Source organism: Rhipicephalus microplus, chromosome 1, assembly GCF_043290135.1.
Source record: "Rhipicephalus microplus isolate Deutch F79 chromosome 1, USDA_Rmic, whole genome shotgun sequence".
Taxonomy (NCBI): domain Eukaryota; kingdom Metazoa; phylum Arthropoda; class Arachnida; order Ixodida; family Ixodidae; genus Rhipicephalus; species Rhipicephalus microplus.
In genome coordinates, this window is record NC_134700.1 from 127,764,867 (window position 1) to 127,781,359 (window position 16,493).

The following is a 16,493-nucleotide window of genomic DNA, read 5'->3' on the forward strand; positions in this document are numbered from 1 at the left end:
CAATCCTGCCAGTACTGTATCCATAACGCTTTGAAAAGTTGCAGGCGCTGAGCAAAGATAGAAGGGCATCACCTTAAACTCGAAGAGGCCGTTCGGTGTTATAAACGCTGTCTTCTCTTGGTCTCTTTCGTCGACTTCGATTTGCCTATAGCCAGTCTTGAGGTCCATTGACGAAAAGTACTTGGCGTTATGGAGCCGATCAAGTGCGTCGTCTATTCGTGGAGAGGATACACGTCCTTTCTTGTGATTTTGTTGAGGCGGCAATAATCGACGCAGAAACGTAGGGTCCCATCCTTTTTCTTTACTAACATCATGGGGGAGGCCCATGGACTCTTGGACGGCTGGATAATGTCATCCCGCAGCATTTCATCAACTTGTCTCTTCATGGCCTCACGTTCTCGCGTCGAAACCCTGTACGGACTCTGACGGAGTGGTGTGGCATTTTCTGTGGTTATGATGTGATGTTTCGTGTTTGGCGTCTGCCGAATTTTCGATGACGACGAAAAGGAATCTTCGTATTGCAGGAGAAGGGCCTTGAGCTGTTCTTGCTTATGGTTTGGAAGTCTGGGAGTGACATCGAAAACTATGGGTGGGACTGTGTTCCTTTGAGCAGGTTCCGCCGAATCGGCGAGGGTGAAAGCACTCGTGGCTTCCACAATTTCTTCGATGTATGCGATCGTCCTACCTTTGTTCACCTGTTTGTACTCATTGCTGAAATTCGCGAGCATAATCGTTGCTTTGCCTCCCCGCAGCTCTGCAATTCCTCTTGCGACGCAACTATTTCAGATGACCAACAGATGCTGACTGCCTTTCACGACGCCTTCCAAGTCAGGTGATTTAGGAGCGCCGACCGAAATAATGACCCTGGGGCGAGGCGGATTGGTGACTCGTTCTTCCAGGACATTCAAGGCATGGTTTCCTGACGGCGTGCGCGGCGGTAGTGCTTCTTCTGTGGATAACGTTATCGACTTATCGTTGTTAGGTTGATGACAGCACCATGGAGACATAAGAAGTTCATGCCAAGGATGACATCTCTCAAGCAACGCTGTAGGACTACGAAGTCTGCAGGATAAATACTGCCGTTAATGGTGACTCTCGCTTTGCAGATTCCTGCTGGCGTTACAACATGACCTCCGGCTGTGCGGATTTCGGGGCCTTCCCAGGCGGTCCTAACTTTCTTCAACTCTTGGCGAACGACCCACTAATCACAGAATAGTTGGCTCCAGTATCCACGAGAGCGGTCACACTGTGGCCGTCGATAAGAACGTCGAGGTCGCTAGTTCGCCGTCTCGCATTACAGTTGGGGCGTGGTGTCGGGTCACGGCTGCGTCGGCTTGTTCCGCTGCTTTCATGTTGCGTCATCAAGTCACCTTCGGGAAGTGAGGTTTCGTTGTGTTCGGAAAGCTCCGTCACGGCGTCGTCGTCGTCGGAGGATCTTCGGTAGTTCGTCGCACAGCAACCGCACCTCCATCGGTTGCTGCCGTTATTTTCCCGGATGCGGGCTAAGAGACCGACCCCGCATTAGGCCAGAGTACTGCCGGTGGTGCGGTAATGTGCGGCGGCTGGGTGACGGCGAATGGGAAGGGCTTCGTGGTGTCCACTGAGCTCCTGTCAGGTAGTGGGCGATGTCACGTGGTCATTCTCCTTGCTGTGGATGCGGTGCATTGACGGCGAAGTCACGCAGTTGCATCTGTTGGTACTGGCAACGGCGGTATGTGTGTCCGGCCTCGCCGCAGTGGTAGCAGAGCGGGCGTTGCTAAGGGGTGCGCCATACGTCAGTCTTCCTCGGCTCACTGCGCTGGGCCACTGGCAAACGGTAGGATGTCGGTGGGGGTGGTGGTGGCGGTGGCGTCTGGCGACGGAAGTGCGATGGGGCAGCGTTTTGGCGTGCGCGTGGAGGAGGGGCGTGGCGGCGGGCAGCAGCAGCATAGCTCATGGCTTGCAGCTGAGGCTTTTGAGGCTGAGGAACGCCCAGCGATTGCTGGATCTCTTGGCGTACGAAGTTCGCGATGGATTCCACGTGAGGATCTGCTGAAGGGAGTAATTGTCGCAGCTCTTCTTGCATGGCCGCTCGCATCGCCTCAAGCAAGTCAGTTCTTCCAAGCGCTTGAATGCCGGCGTTGCTTGTAGACGAGAAGCCACGGTTATATAGCCGCGTGCGCATCTCGAGCGTCTTCTCTATCGTAGATGCTTCTGAAATGAATTCGGCCACCGTCTTTGGCGGGTTTCTGATCAGCCCGGCGAAGAGTTCCTGCTTTACTGCTCGCATGAGCAGACGGACCTTCTTCTCCTCGGACATGTCGGAGTCAGCGTGGCGGGAAAGTTTAATCATATGCTCCGTGAATAGCGCCACGTTTTCGTTTGGCATCTGCATGCGGGTTTCGAGAAGAGCTGCGGCTTTCCCCTTGCGCACCACACTTGCGAAAGTAGTGAGGAACCTGACGCGAAAGACGTCTCACGTTGTAAGGCTTTGCTCTTGATTCTCGAACCAGGTCCGAGCAGCATCTTCTAAGGCGAAATACACATGCCGTAGCTTGTCATCGTCTGTCCAGTCATTGAAGGCGGCGACGCGGTCGAACCTTTCGATCCAGCTTTCCGGCTCTTCCAGTGGCGAACCGCGGAAAGTTGGCCGCTCTTTAGGTTGCTGGAGCAGGAGTGGTGCAGGCTGCACGGGAGCGGTCATGGTTGCAGTAGTTGTTGTCGGGATCCGGGTCTACCTGGCTGCTTCAGGAAGGAACCCGTACTCTGGTTGTAGTCACCTCTGCTTGCGGCTTGTTCGCTGTTCAGGGTTAGCGTCCGTGTCTTCTTTGCCGCTCTGACTGGGTTCGCGGCTCGAAGGGGGCGTCCAGAACATCAAAGAAGCAGCAGCTCCACCAGATGACACGTTGGTCATGACGTGGCCGAAGACAGGAGATTTTGTGTTGAAATTTAACTGTTTTTTTGGGCGAACCTGTGCCCGGTAAACGGAAAGTCCGATTACAGTAGCAGTCTTTGACTGATACAAAGAGAAGTTTATTAACTTCAAACTCAAAAAAAACTCTTTACATCATTTTATACATACAGTGCTCATTTAGAAATCCCTCTTGTGCACTAAGGGGCACACAAACTCCATTATCAATAGAGAAAACTAGCGGCACATACACACACACACACACACACACACACACACACACATATATATATATATATATATATATATATATATATATATATATATATATATATATATATATATATATATATACAAGTTTGTGCTAAACTACGCATACATTCGTAAAAAAATCCACAAATAGCGGCGAACGGAGCGTCGGCCGTCGATCAACTACTGACAAGCTGCGCAGCGCGTCGGCATTTATAATCTTGCCGTCGAATGTTCTAGCGTTATCGCTGGCGGTGGCGTAGGTTCCAAAATAATCTGTACAGTTCACAGAGTGGGCGTGATCTTATCGAAATGATCTACTACAGTCCGGAAGCTTCTCGGAAAATGCAGGCGCGGTTTGCGCTGAGAATTGTGTAGTGTTTCGGAACGATAACAAAACTTGGGAAATGGAACGTGGCAATATGTTGAGCTAGTAAAACGGCCGCGAGCACACTATGAGCGTGGTATGTTATCATTTTCTTATATGCCACGCGTGTCAGGATTATCATGTTTGCACCAGTCTTACATTTCGTCATTTATTGACGGCACGTAACACCAAATTTTATATTTGCGGAGCTCGCAAAACATCCACGACCGCATCATGAAGGGTCCCTTATACTCGTATGTAGCGTCGACGCACGCGCGCTTTGGGCACAGCGACGCTACGTTAGCAAAGCGCGAGCACTCTATAGTCTGACGCCAGGTGTGACCAGCGTCCGTCGGCGCGGTCCGAAGGCAACCGGCGCGAAATGCGACATGCTGCATTTCGCACCAATGCGTCACTCAGACAATACTGCGTCTTCCTCTTTTCGTGACGGAGGGAGGCCGGACGCGTTGAAACGCGCATGCGTCAAAGCAACGCAGCGTGACGCGGGCCTGCCATTATGTGGCAAGACAGGTGCCTGGCATGGAAACGCCGGCGTGAGACGACGAAATGAACGCCGGCGAGCACGCGCACTGCGTTACGTCAAATGTAACGGCGTCGATAGTGTGGAATGTAGTCATGTTCTCACATGACATGCATCTCATGATTATCATGTTTGCGAGTCACATACCGTCGTCATCCATTGACGTCACGTAATACCAAATTTGGCATATGAGAAGCTAGCGAAACGGCTGCGAGCGCATCATGAGTGTGGCATGTAGTCATGTTGTTACATGACACGCATGTCGGGATTATCATGTTTCGATGTGTCATTTACATATGTCGTTCGTTCGCGTCATGTAATACGAAGTTTGGTACATGTGAAGCTAGTGAAACGGTCCCGAGCGCATCATAAGCGTAGCAAGTAGTCATGGTGTTACATGACACGCAACTCATGATTATAATGTTTGCACCAGTATCATACCTTCATCATTTATTGGCGTCCTGTAATACCGAATTTAGTAAAAAGTGAAGCTAGCAAAACGTCCACCGGCGCATCGTGAGCGTGGCATGTAGTCATTTTGTTATATGACACGCAAGTCATGATTATCATGTTTGCACCAGTCACAAAGCTTCGTCATCCATTCACGTACCGTAATACCAAGTTTGGTATATATGTGACGCTAGCGAAACGGCCACGAGCGCATCGGGAGGGTGACATGTAGTCATGTCACGCATGTGATGATTTTCATGTTAGAGTCAGTCACTTGTGTTCGCCCTGCAATCATGTCATGCCATACCAGTTTTGCAACATGCCATGTGAACGAAACCAACGCGAGGGCTTCAAGAGCATGACATGTATATCATGACATTCAGGACATATATGTCATGATTTTCATGTTCTGACTAGTCAAATATGTTCTTGATACAGCCATGTTATGCCATACTAAGTTTGGTATCGATACCATTTTCGAGACAGCCCGGAGACCTGAATGTCTTAGGCGGCTAGATAATTAGATAGATAGATAGATAGATAGATAGATAGATAGATAGATAGATAGATAGATAGATAGATAGATAGATAGATAGATAGATAGATAGATAGATAGATAGATAGATAGATAGATAGATAGATAGATAGATAGATAGATACGCTCAAAGTCGCCGAACTTCGCTAAGAAATGCTTCGCATTTAAAACCTTCACTAGAAACAGCGCGTAAAGCGGCACACAAAATGATACGTATACATGGTTTTTCAAAAGATTAGCGCACCCAATGACTGGAAAGGTCAAGCACGCTTTCCACAGCTACCCTCACATCACAAGCCCCCCGGTGGAGCGATCAACGTAAAGGAGCCAGAGAGAGCAATTAGCTGTGAAATATGCGAATACGCAGCTAAAACGAACAGAAAATGCCAGTCCTATAGCGACTTTTTGCACTCCAGTTTTGTTTACTGAAAGCATCAACGAGAAATCTTGGAAGTTTCGCACATTTTCTATTGCCTTTACACGTGCATGCTAATCACTAAAACGACTACTGCAAACTGCAACTAGTGGGCGCATAACATTAGGGAGAAGATGTAACCACGTATTGTTAACAAAAGAATTATAGCACTTCTCGCTAAAAAGAACCATGTGTCGACGCGTAGCAGCAGCTGCGCTAACGCTCACACTGGCGGCGGCGTTGACTCTGGCGCTTATCGCGGCGTTGCGCAGGAGAGAAACCTGTTGAGGCACAAAGCATGCAGTGATGGACCGGTGTTTCCTACTGCAACATGCCATTCATGCCAATGGGCACTGAGAGACAGAAGATGCTGATTAGACACCGCAGCCCGCTGGTAGTTCATGCGCACTCTGCGAATTTTCGTTGTTCGACAACGCATAGGAAGAATCTCCCCCAGCAGTATACGTTGGACGTAAATATACAGTACTATGTATAGGGAGTGGCCAGTGAAAGGTTGTGCAGCGCGAGTAATCGTTTTTTAGGGGTGAAGCTCCTTAAAGAGGCACCCGTTCATCCCTCGTCGTAGTCGTAGCGCGTAACCAGTCTTATGCTTTGACCTGCAAGGGGCTGGCAGTGGGAGATTTCTCCTGTGCGTTGTTCAACAATAAAAAATTCACAGCGTGCGTGTTTACTAAAAGCCGAATTCTCCTGTCTCTTATTCCGAATCAGCAGCCATTGGCATGTACATTGAGGACTATCTGACAAAAAAGGATTGCTAGGTTATACTCGCTGGGCGTAACCTCCTTGGTTTTAGAAAGGTTTAGCGAGCGTTGGGCTGCAGTGTCATGAATACAGTGAACTAGTATATACCATGAACTCAAGGCGGTTAAAGGTGGGAAGTAGACACGAAGCGCAAGCCGTAAGAAAGTGTGCGTGTACCAACTCTCATTTAGTCCTTGGAATGTCCGCTGGATGGCGGTGCTTCTATATGGGGAATATGTGATGAAAAGATGCGAGATGGTGGTACTTGGAGTGTTGAATAGATGGATGAACGGACACACAGACAGATGCATGGATGGACGCATGAACAGACGCACGCACGGATGGGCAGATGGACGCACGGGCGCCTGCACAGACGCACGCATAGATGGACGGAAGCAAGAATGAATGGACGGACGGATGCTTCGCCCCACTCTCCATCATTCACACCGTGGATATGCTGCCATTTTTTTCTCTTATTTTAAACTTCTTTTGAAGTTTTGAATACTAACATGCCATTCAGTTCTGCTTTGTATTCTTGAGCGATGTTTACTTTTGAATAATGGAAAGCCTTTTCACAAATAGTGTTTACTTTTTATTGCTTGTCTTACGTCATTATCTGACACGTATATTCTGCTTTTTAGTGCCGTTCTATTCCTATAAAATTATTTTTTCTTTTTTTCTTTTCATTGTTATTCCTGTTAGGATTTGGTCAATAATCAACACTCAGTTTATGTCATTGTTTTTATGAAAGCTGTGCGATTTCGTGTAATTACTCTTTTTATACTAACCTTACAATGTGCCCTGTTGGGTCTGTAAGGTAATATGAATATATAAATAAATAAAAAAAGTACTCAAGATTGCAAAGCGTGAAGACGTGTTTTGTTTTCCCCTCCCATTCCTCCCTGCTTAGCTGCCAGCGCTTTCGTCGGGACGAGAGAAGAGAGAAAGCCATTGCAGCATGCGACAAACTTTTGTAACTCCACTTTCATTGGACGGATTCTTGAATTTTTTTGCGGCGTTGATCTCGTGAAGCATTAAGCTATTCCAGTATTATAATTTTATGGTTACTTGAAAAAAGTGTTTCAGCGCCCCTATATTAGAAGTAAGGCGTCCTAGGTTGAGAGTCCGGACTGAAAACCAGTCATGGTGTGCGGGAGTCGGGAAACAGGTTTTTTTCTATGTGATTTTGAAGCCGTGTTTATTCTACTCGCTCGTACAGCTTGCCCATGCACGACGTAAGTCAAATGAGCCGCAGAGCTCCGAATGATAGTGTTTCACTGGGGCTTCGAAATTGCTATACTTTGGCTGCCTTCCGCTCCGGAGGAACGTGACCCAGGGACCAGAAGTTGCCGTTAAAAAATTGTGTTATCTGCTCAAGAACCTCATTGCTGAGGTTTCTTACCTTAGAGTTTGTTATAACTTCCGATCCCGGCTCAGAGTTCCGATTGGCAGCCTGGGCCGCCACGAAAACCTCTTTTTTCATGATTTTGGCGCCTAATGTGGCATTCTCGCAGCCCGAATACTCTATTGTGCATGACGAAACCACAGCAGTACTTATATATTGCATTTTAAGCGCCTGGATTAACTCTCGGTCGGTGCCGGTGTAGCCGTGTACTACTCTTGGACAAATGTGGTTCATGGTGGGCTTCAATTTGTCCGGCTCCAGCATGGGTCTGAATATCGCACATGGCTGGCTAGTTCCTAGTGTACCGTGGAGAGAACCGCAAAACTGCTCCCAAGCTTCGGTGGCAAGTTTCGTTACGTATTCATTCGCTTCCTCTGACAGAGCATCGATTCATCTGTAGAGGCAGTGGTTGAGGCATCCCTTTTTCACCTCGTGACCAGGCGTCGCCTACTATCCTAAATGTTCAATAAGTGCCAGTCTATCGCAGGTGCGTCAACCGGGCGTGTTATTGTTTTAGAGGTGGCGTCATGCGTTTCGCGAATGAAAGCAACTCACCCACTGACATCACAGAGCGTTTGCTCAGGTAGAGGGCGCTTTTTGAAAGGTCAGTCAGTCCATCATCGCAACGTCACCAGTGACACGGTGAACTTACCGCTTTAAAGACGAAGACTCGGCTGACAAAGAACCTCACGAACTCATGCGTGAAGTTTCAACTGACTTTCGTTGAAGAACACGTAATACGTTTTTGCAATCACGTTTCACGCCTCCCACAAAACAAAACATTTTAATAAATTATTTTTAAAATATATAAAAATACAATACTGCTAGCCACCCAAGCCGCGGAACGTACCTATTGCATATTTCTGCGTGAATTGCAGGTACAGTAATCTTTTCTGCGTGATAGTCCCAAAGATGCATTATAGTTCCTCAGCCATGCCTCAGGCGAATAATTCTAGACAGCTCAGTGCTTTTGCTGTCCCTTTAGAATTAGAAAAGAAGACTAAACTCACGGGAATAATTGCTTTCACAACTAACCACGCAAAAAAAAGAAGTTTCTGGCGTGTGTTGAAAGAAAGGCATAAGTGATTCTGCTGACATACAGAAGAAATACGTAGGCCAGACGGGTTGGTGCCTGAATGAAAGGCCCAGAGAGCACAACGATAACGTACATGAATTGGTGCAACGTCACCTGGCCTTGCATTGTCGTAATAGCGGATGCCAGCCGAAGTTCCGCGAAACTAGGGTATACTCGCTAGGCATCATAATCAGATGGCGCGCGAAATCGCTGAAGCGTTCGAGATTATTCACCTGGGGGATGGCTGTGTCAGCACGGCATCTTTGAGACTGAAACAGAAAAAAAGGAATGTACTTGAATTAGTAATGCAGGGATGTGCGATAGGTGTTTTCCTCGGCATGAACGGCTGTCACTTTTGTGCTGTTTATATTTTCCATAAATCATTCTTGTAAACTGAATGTAGGAACAGTGCAACCCAGAAGTAGTTCCTGCATGCGTAACTACAGAAGTGAAAAAACCAGGACTGAAAAGAGCGGTGACTTTCAACCTTGAAAGTCACTAAGTCCCTGTTTTCTAAGCGGCATGCCACGACGAAGTGATTCAACCTACACTGCACATTTGTTGCACGCGAATTGTAACTTTGATTGCTCAATATTTCTAGTTTTGTGGTTCTGTATATTTCGATCTCCACCGCTTCATGTACTTGTGAAAGTGCAGAAAGCGTGCCGATTCAATGTGGAAACTCATGAAAAATTGGCGTAAGGGTGGCGAGATGATTAGGTGAACTGCAGTATTTGATGTGGCAAGGTGGCAAGACTGTGCTCCTCGTTACTCCCCCCCCCCCCCCTTACATCCCCACATTACCCATGCAGTGTCCGGGCGATTCTTCTGTTGGTGAAGAAGAACTTGGACATCCGTAAAGCTAGCTCCAAGACCTTCTCTTTTTCGATTCTCTATTTCCTTTATTGCCTCTAATGTGTCTGTTTATATTGTTGACTGCCTTACTTGATTCCCAAATGGCCAAAAGTTCTTCGTGCGTACGCATCACGTAATTCATTTTGCATGTGTAGCGTTTAGCCAACCAGTGAAAGGTTTTTATTATGCTAATGCATGGTACAAGCGTTCCTCTAGACTGGTGTCTGTACAGATGGCATTACAGGTATGCAAACTGTGCCAGTGAGAGAGCCGCTGTCTTGTTCCAGAGGCTCCGATTGTGAGTGGTGTGGGTGTCTTGGAGCGCCACAGGTGATGAAAGAATAATTGATTGATTTGTGGGGTTTAACGTCCCAAAACCACCATATCATTATGAGAGACGCTGTAGTGGAGGACTCCGGAAATTTTGACCACCTGAAGTTCTTTAACGTGCACCCAAATCTGAGCACACGGGCCTACGACATTTCCGCCTCCATCGGAAATGCAGCCGCCGCAGCCGGTATTTGAACCCGCGACCTGCGGGTCAGCAGCCGAGTACCTTAGCCACTATACCACCGCAGCGGGGCGTGATGAAAGAATAGAGCAGTGTCTTCTCTAGAAAACCTTTGGGTGTCCCAAAGCAAGTATCTTGCCGCTGCGCGCTTAGTTGCAATCGATTTTAGGTATGTCTAATCATTTGTGATAATATCGTCATTGGAGTTGCAGGCAATGGATTTGGGGGTTTTTTTTCCATATGGTAAACTTTGGTAGTCTTTGATAGTCTGAAGGACATGTTAATGAAGAACTTACAGAGTTTATTTGGCTCTTTTGACAACGTTAGCTCGTTGTCGCTTAAGCAATTTTACCAACTGCCATCGCTATGCCTACTGTATAAACTGTTCGCGTTGTCTGCGTAATGTTACCAAGATAATCTGAAACAGCCGAGAAGCTTCGAAAACTCTGCGACGTGGTGTGTGGCGAGTATTGCGCACTGGTCATGTGGATGACAATTGAAGACATCATAAAATGAAACTAGAAACGCGCCTAGCATCAGGAACTTTGCTCGCGGCGCTCGTTTCTATTGTTAGCCGCAGCCAAGTGACTTAAGGGATATTAGGAGAAAAACATAGGAATCATAACATGTTGTTTTCATGTGGCGCAATAACTCTTACACAAGTTCAAAATGATAAAGGGGACAAAAAATCACCTTTCCTGTTTCACTAGTTAGCAAAACCGCTAATACTGTTCCCTAAGCACTGCTTTGCGTCTTTGTCTTTTGCATTAGTTTCATTGTTTTCAATAAATGAAAGTATCTTGATGGGAAAAAATTCCTCATAATAAAGCCTTCATAGCCAGGGCCACGTTGCGGCAAACCTAATGGTTTGACGTAGCACGAGATAGTTTAATGTTCAGCGGGCACTTCGTGACAACATGGATGAATGGATGAACACTTGTCATTGCCCCCTTCTAAAGAGGATGGCATGAGAATCCCCCACCCCGCCGCGATAGTCTAGTGGCTGAAGTACTCAGCTGCTGATCTGCAGGTCGCGGGATCAAATTCCGGCTTCGGCGGCTGCATTTTCGATGGAGCCGGAAATGTTGTAGGCCCGTGTGCTCAGGCCCGTGTGCTTTTGAAATGTTGTAGGCCCGTGTGTTGTAGGCCCGTGTGCTTTTTTACCGGGTGCACGTTAAAAAACCCCAGGTGGTCGAAATTTCCGAAGCCCTCCAATACGGCGTCTATCATAATCATATGGTGGTTTTAGGACGTTAAACCCCACAAAACAATCAGACAATCAATCAATCATGAGCATCCCCTTTAAAACGGCGCGGTCACAATTGTGCCATGAGGCTCAAAAAAAAAGAAAGCAGTTTTTGTTATTCATTAGGTTGACCTGATGCTTTGATTATCTATTTTGAATGAAAGTAGGTAAGAACGAAAACGTGGATTATAGTGCAGTTGTCTGTCCTTATTTTTCGAATGCTACTATTTTTCGTACTACACAGTTGTATTCATTGCCGCTAGTTTTCAACCACCAATTATCTAACATTACGTTCCACGTTGTTCCCTCTCGCGAAAAAAGATTTTTTCACACTCCCCACCTTGCCTCCAAGTGGCACTCGCTAGCACCACCAAAGATTACACGCCCATAAAGAGGGGAGGTTAACGAGGTTGCACACGCTCTGTTGCCTTAGACGTCAAAGCGGCACAGAGGAGGAAAAATAGAGAATGGCAAATGGAAAGAGAGGTCACGTAACACGCATTTCAGCGTCTACCATGTATAAGCTGATTGTAATGAATACCCGAAAAGCAAATGGAGAAGCTCTTTCAGTCGTATCTTCATTGATAAAGAACTAGAAGCTTGATGGGAAAGTTGCGAATTGGGATTCCGCCAAAAGGGTGGGTGTTTTTAGTTCAACCTATTTCTTGTGAATATATCTCATAGTTGTTGCACTTCGGTTAGAAAACAACAAACGTAGGCTGTGACAGTGTTCATTATATTTGTTTGGCGTCACTCTGCATTGCGTTTATAGTTATATTTCACATCTCTTTTAACAACAAAGGTTCTTGAAGCTGGGGGTTAGACCATCAGGTCTCCCTCCCAAGTACTGACCCCGCCCTATGCTACTTAGCTTCGGTGATCGGACGAGAAACAGGGCATTCAGCATGGTATGGCTGATGGCTGTTAGCAGAAAACCCTCACTGCACGATAACGTGACCGTGTGTCATAGGGCGACGGAAGAATAGAAGAAGATCAGAAGAGAGAAGAGAAGTCGAGAATACGAAGAGAAGAATAAAAATACAGAGTAATTTCTGTTGATATACAATTCAAACCAGAGTGTACGGAATTCGATGCTTACTGTCGTAGCCAGCTGGCTCACCAGGCAAGATAGCCGAACAAGAATTCATGGGAACGATATGATTGCGTTGGAGGGATCGTGAAAAAGATGAAAGGACACACAAAGAAATGTAGAAAGAAGCAAGTAGAAAAAATCATCAAGAAAGGCAGTGAAAGAAGAGGCTATAGAGAGAGACGAAACTACGAAGGAAGCACAGCATACTATTGTGGAATATGTTACAGCATGGGGAGAGGAACGAGAAGTGAGGTTAATATTAACGTTTGCATTTTTACGTCTCGAAATCACGATATGATTATGTGAGACACCATTTGTGGAAGGCTCCGGAACGTTCGACCATCTGGTGTTCTTTAACCTGCACTGACACCGCATAGCACAAGGGCCTTTATCACTGCGCCTTCATCGAAATGCGATCGCCGCTATTGGTTGAAACCCGTGACTTTCAGATGAGCAGCTGAGCAGCGTAGCCACCGCTCCACTGAGGCGGATGAGAAGTGAGGTAGAGCAGGAAAGAAAAGATGAGCAGCGAGGGTAAAACACTGCCTTAGCAATGTATACTACAGTATAAAAAGGGGTGGAAAAAGGAACTGGGGATTAGGAGTAGGGAAACGCAGTCCTCGCTCTGGTAGTACGTAGCATTTAAAATTTTGCGTCGGTATGTTCTCCTCTATATTGCTGTTATTTTATTCTTCGTTCCTGCTAGCTTTGACCCGCCAGCACAAGACACAGTTTTCCCTCGGTACTGCATATACATAAGTGTTTTAGTTATTTATTACTAAACGTAAATAAAATTGACTACCTTTTTCTACGTACTAAAACATGAAAATAACAGCCCCTTTGCCACTGTTGCCATTGCCTCAAATAGAATTAAATATTTAATCGAAGTACTTTTTCCTGAAGTTGACATCTTTGCAAAAACTACGTTGAGAGAAAGAACCGGAACCCCATTTCTCTAAGAACTTTAATTATCTTATCGATGTACTTACCAGATTTCTACTGGCTTCAGAATGAAGCCTTCAAAAGGTGTGAGTGACATGTAAACAAACATGACATACTTAACATTCGCGCTATAAATTACGCATTTTACAAGAAATGTCGTTTTTTCATACTGTGATACAACCAACAATGGCAGTTTAGCTCGTTAAATGTAGTGATTGGCAGCGTAGAGACACATGTTTGAATCTCAAATCTCGGTGATGGTGGTGGCAATCAAAAAGAAGGCAAGTATAAAAGTGTACAGATGTACATAAATGCCTGAGTACGTCCAAAGAAATACAATGTTTGAAAATTATTCGAGAGCCTGTACAACACGGTGAATTTTTCGGGTCTTCAGGAAATCAGTTGCGAATGAACATTCTAACGGCCATGTTTCAGAACAAACAAAGATCTAAAGTGATGGCCATTCGTAGACGCGTAAAAGTGACTCAAACCTCTAGAAAGGAAACTAGAAGTCGGTTTACATTTATGGTTGAAGCAGAAACACTCAGCAAAACGCTGTGCAGAATGAATTATCAACTCTCCCCGGCTACCATCTCCCAGCGTATGCAGCCTCCACCCAGACAAACACTCCAAATCATCCTGCTCCTCACTTTAAACGATCCCGAGTTCAAACCCACCGTATCCTTCACCATTTTTCCTGGAAAAGGAACACCTAATAAAATGAACAGAAGTTAAGAACAAAACACAGCTTTCTTTTTTTAGGCATTCGAGAGTAACATGCCACTTAAACATTTGAAGTGGGCGAGCAAAATCTTCAAGATCTGTTAATCACATGTACGCAGAAGGCCATCTTGTGACGTCATGTATTATCCATTCTGTTGCCTCTACGCACCCACCAGTCATCCGCAAGTATAGTGTGGAAAGGAAATAACTTCACCACACGACAGAAGATAACTGTAGGTAAGAGAGCAAACTTGCCGTCAGTTCCGTTTCTTTGTTGTGTTATTCTGTCTGCAATGCATCCGGTCAGCAAGGGCATCAGTGATCAATAAGTAGACGCAGATAAATGTTGGAGTGTATGAAAGTCGGGATAGAAATGAAAGGTGAGAATGTCAATGTTAAAGAGATTGCATATAAATGGTGATTTCTTGTATGTACATCCTGCATTTTTCTGTATTAAGCAACCCGGCTCAACACCACTTTTAACACATTTTTCTACTGGTAAGTAGGTATCGGCCGCGACCCCGTATGGCATAAACTAACAATACTCTGGAGGTAACTCTCTATAGTTGATAAGGCACTTTTTGACAAAGAGAGAAAGAGAGACATAGGTTTGTTTACAAAAATGCAGAGATAAAGGACTGAGTTAGGTACAAATGTGGAAATGACAGCTGACTTCTCTGAGGCACTTGACCACTGACTTATGACTGATATCGGGTATTGTTATTTTGTTGATCATTGTGAGCAGTCATCCTGAAAATATTTTCTCAATAAATCAGGTGGAGTCGCGTCAAGAATTCACCTGCTTTTAAAGCTGAATGCTCTGTCGAAGCAGGTAGTTTTACTTAAAAGTATGTATTTTTCTCACCGGATGCTGCAATAGCTCATAACTGGCACTATTTTTTCATCATCTTCCTTCTGAGTCTGCCACCCAATTAACAAAGAATTCTGTGTAATAACGCTCAACTTTTGATTGATCTCTACCTTGAAAATTGATAGGCTTAGCACCAAGGTAAGTAGCGAATAATCGCAGGGGGAGACGGCTCTCTGAACGTGATTGTCAGTGACTATTTACGAGCTTACTCTATTGGTAGGCAGGTCATGGCTTCTTGTCCAAGCTGACTGAAAGAAATCAATACGACGCATATAACTACTCAGCAGCTGACGCTATACAAACGCGAATTTGGTCACGGCCACGACAGTCGCATTTCGCTGTAAGCGTACTTATACATGCCAGTGTACATATATTTAGTTATCTTTAAATAATTCGGGTTTTTTAAATTTTTGGAGCACTCCAGTAGGAGGGCTTGCCTGATTATAATATTCCGTTTTAGGTGTATAAAGCACGCAAAGTAATTGTTTACGCACTAGCTTAATCACGCCATTGTAAATGTGTCATGGGCATTAGGATAGTTGACGTTTCACTGTGCGATTGCACGAAAATCAAACCTGTGATTATCCCCCCTAATAAACTCAACTAATGTGGTGACTAGGGGGAGTTGGTATAGTATCATCTTCGGGTACCCGTGCAGAGTGGCCCAGAAAAGGACGAGAAAAGGACGAGAAAAGGAAGACGTGAGCGCTGACTATCTACTGAATATTTATTTCTAGCATCAACAAAATGTATTTATCTCACGTGGTGAAGCAAGATAATCAATGAAAGAAACTGCGCCACCAGGCCATTTAGAATAGTTGTATTTCTTTTTTTTGAAGTGCTATAGAAGTCTGGTGGACAAAGAGATCGGCCTTCACTTGCATTTGATGGCGTTCAGTCAACTCCTTTGTTCTTTATTATTTATTTTTGTACATCATGACTGTTTCTTCCAACAAGGGCTCACATTTGCATCTGCTACACTGAGCGGTGAAATTCGAAGTCGAAGCTTATTATATGCACGTGAATGTGAATCGTTGTGTCAGCCAAACTGGTATAGCGCTGCATAAAAAGAAATGAAAATTTTAAATGGCCTGTTCCCACACATTTCTTGAATATCCGACTTCACCATGTGACTTGAGCACATTTTGTCTATGCACGAAATGAGTTATTACATTTCAGAGATGGTGCTCACGTCATCCGTTTTTCGTCCTTTGTGCCGTGCTGCACGTGTACCCAAAGCTCATAAACTGTTCTGCCAGTTTTAAGACGTGTTTATTGTCATTAGATTGATTGATATGTAGGGTTTAACGTCCCAAAACCACCATATGATTATGAGAGACGCCGTAGTGGAGGGCTCCAGAAATTTCGACCACCTGGGGTTCTTTAACGTGCGTTTATTGTCATTAGAAAACAATAAGATGGATGAATAGTTTTTATCGCACACATATTTTACACATATATGCACAAACTGTATTGCCCCATAACAATAGGATATGTGAGCCCCATTAGAAATAGATATAACATAAACTGAAATTGTGCTAATAATAATGAATAATATATGAC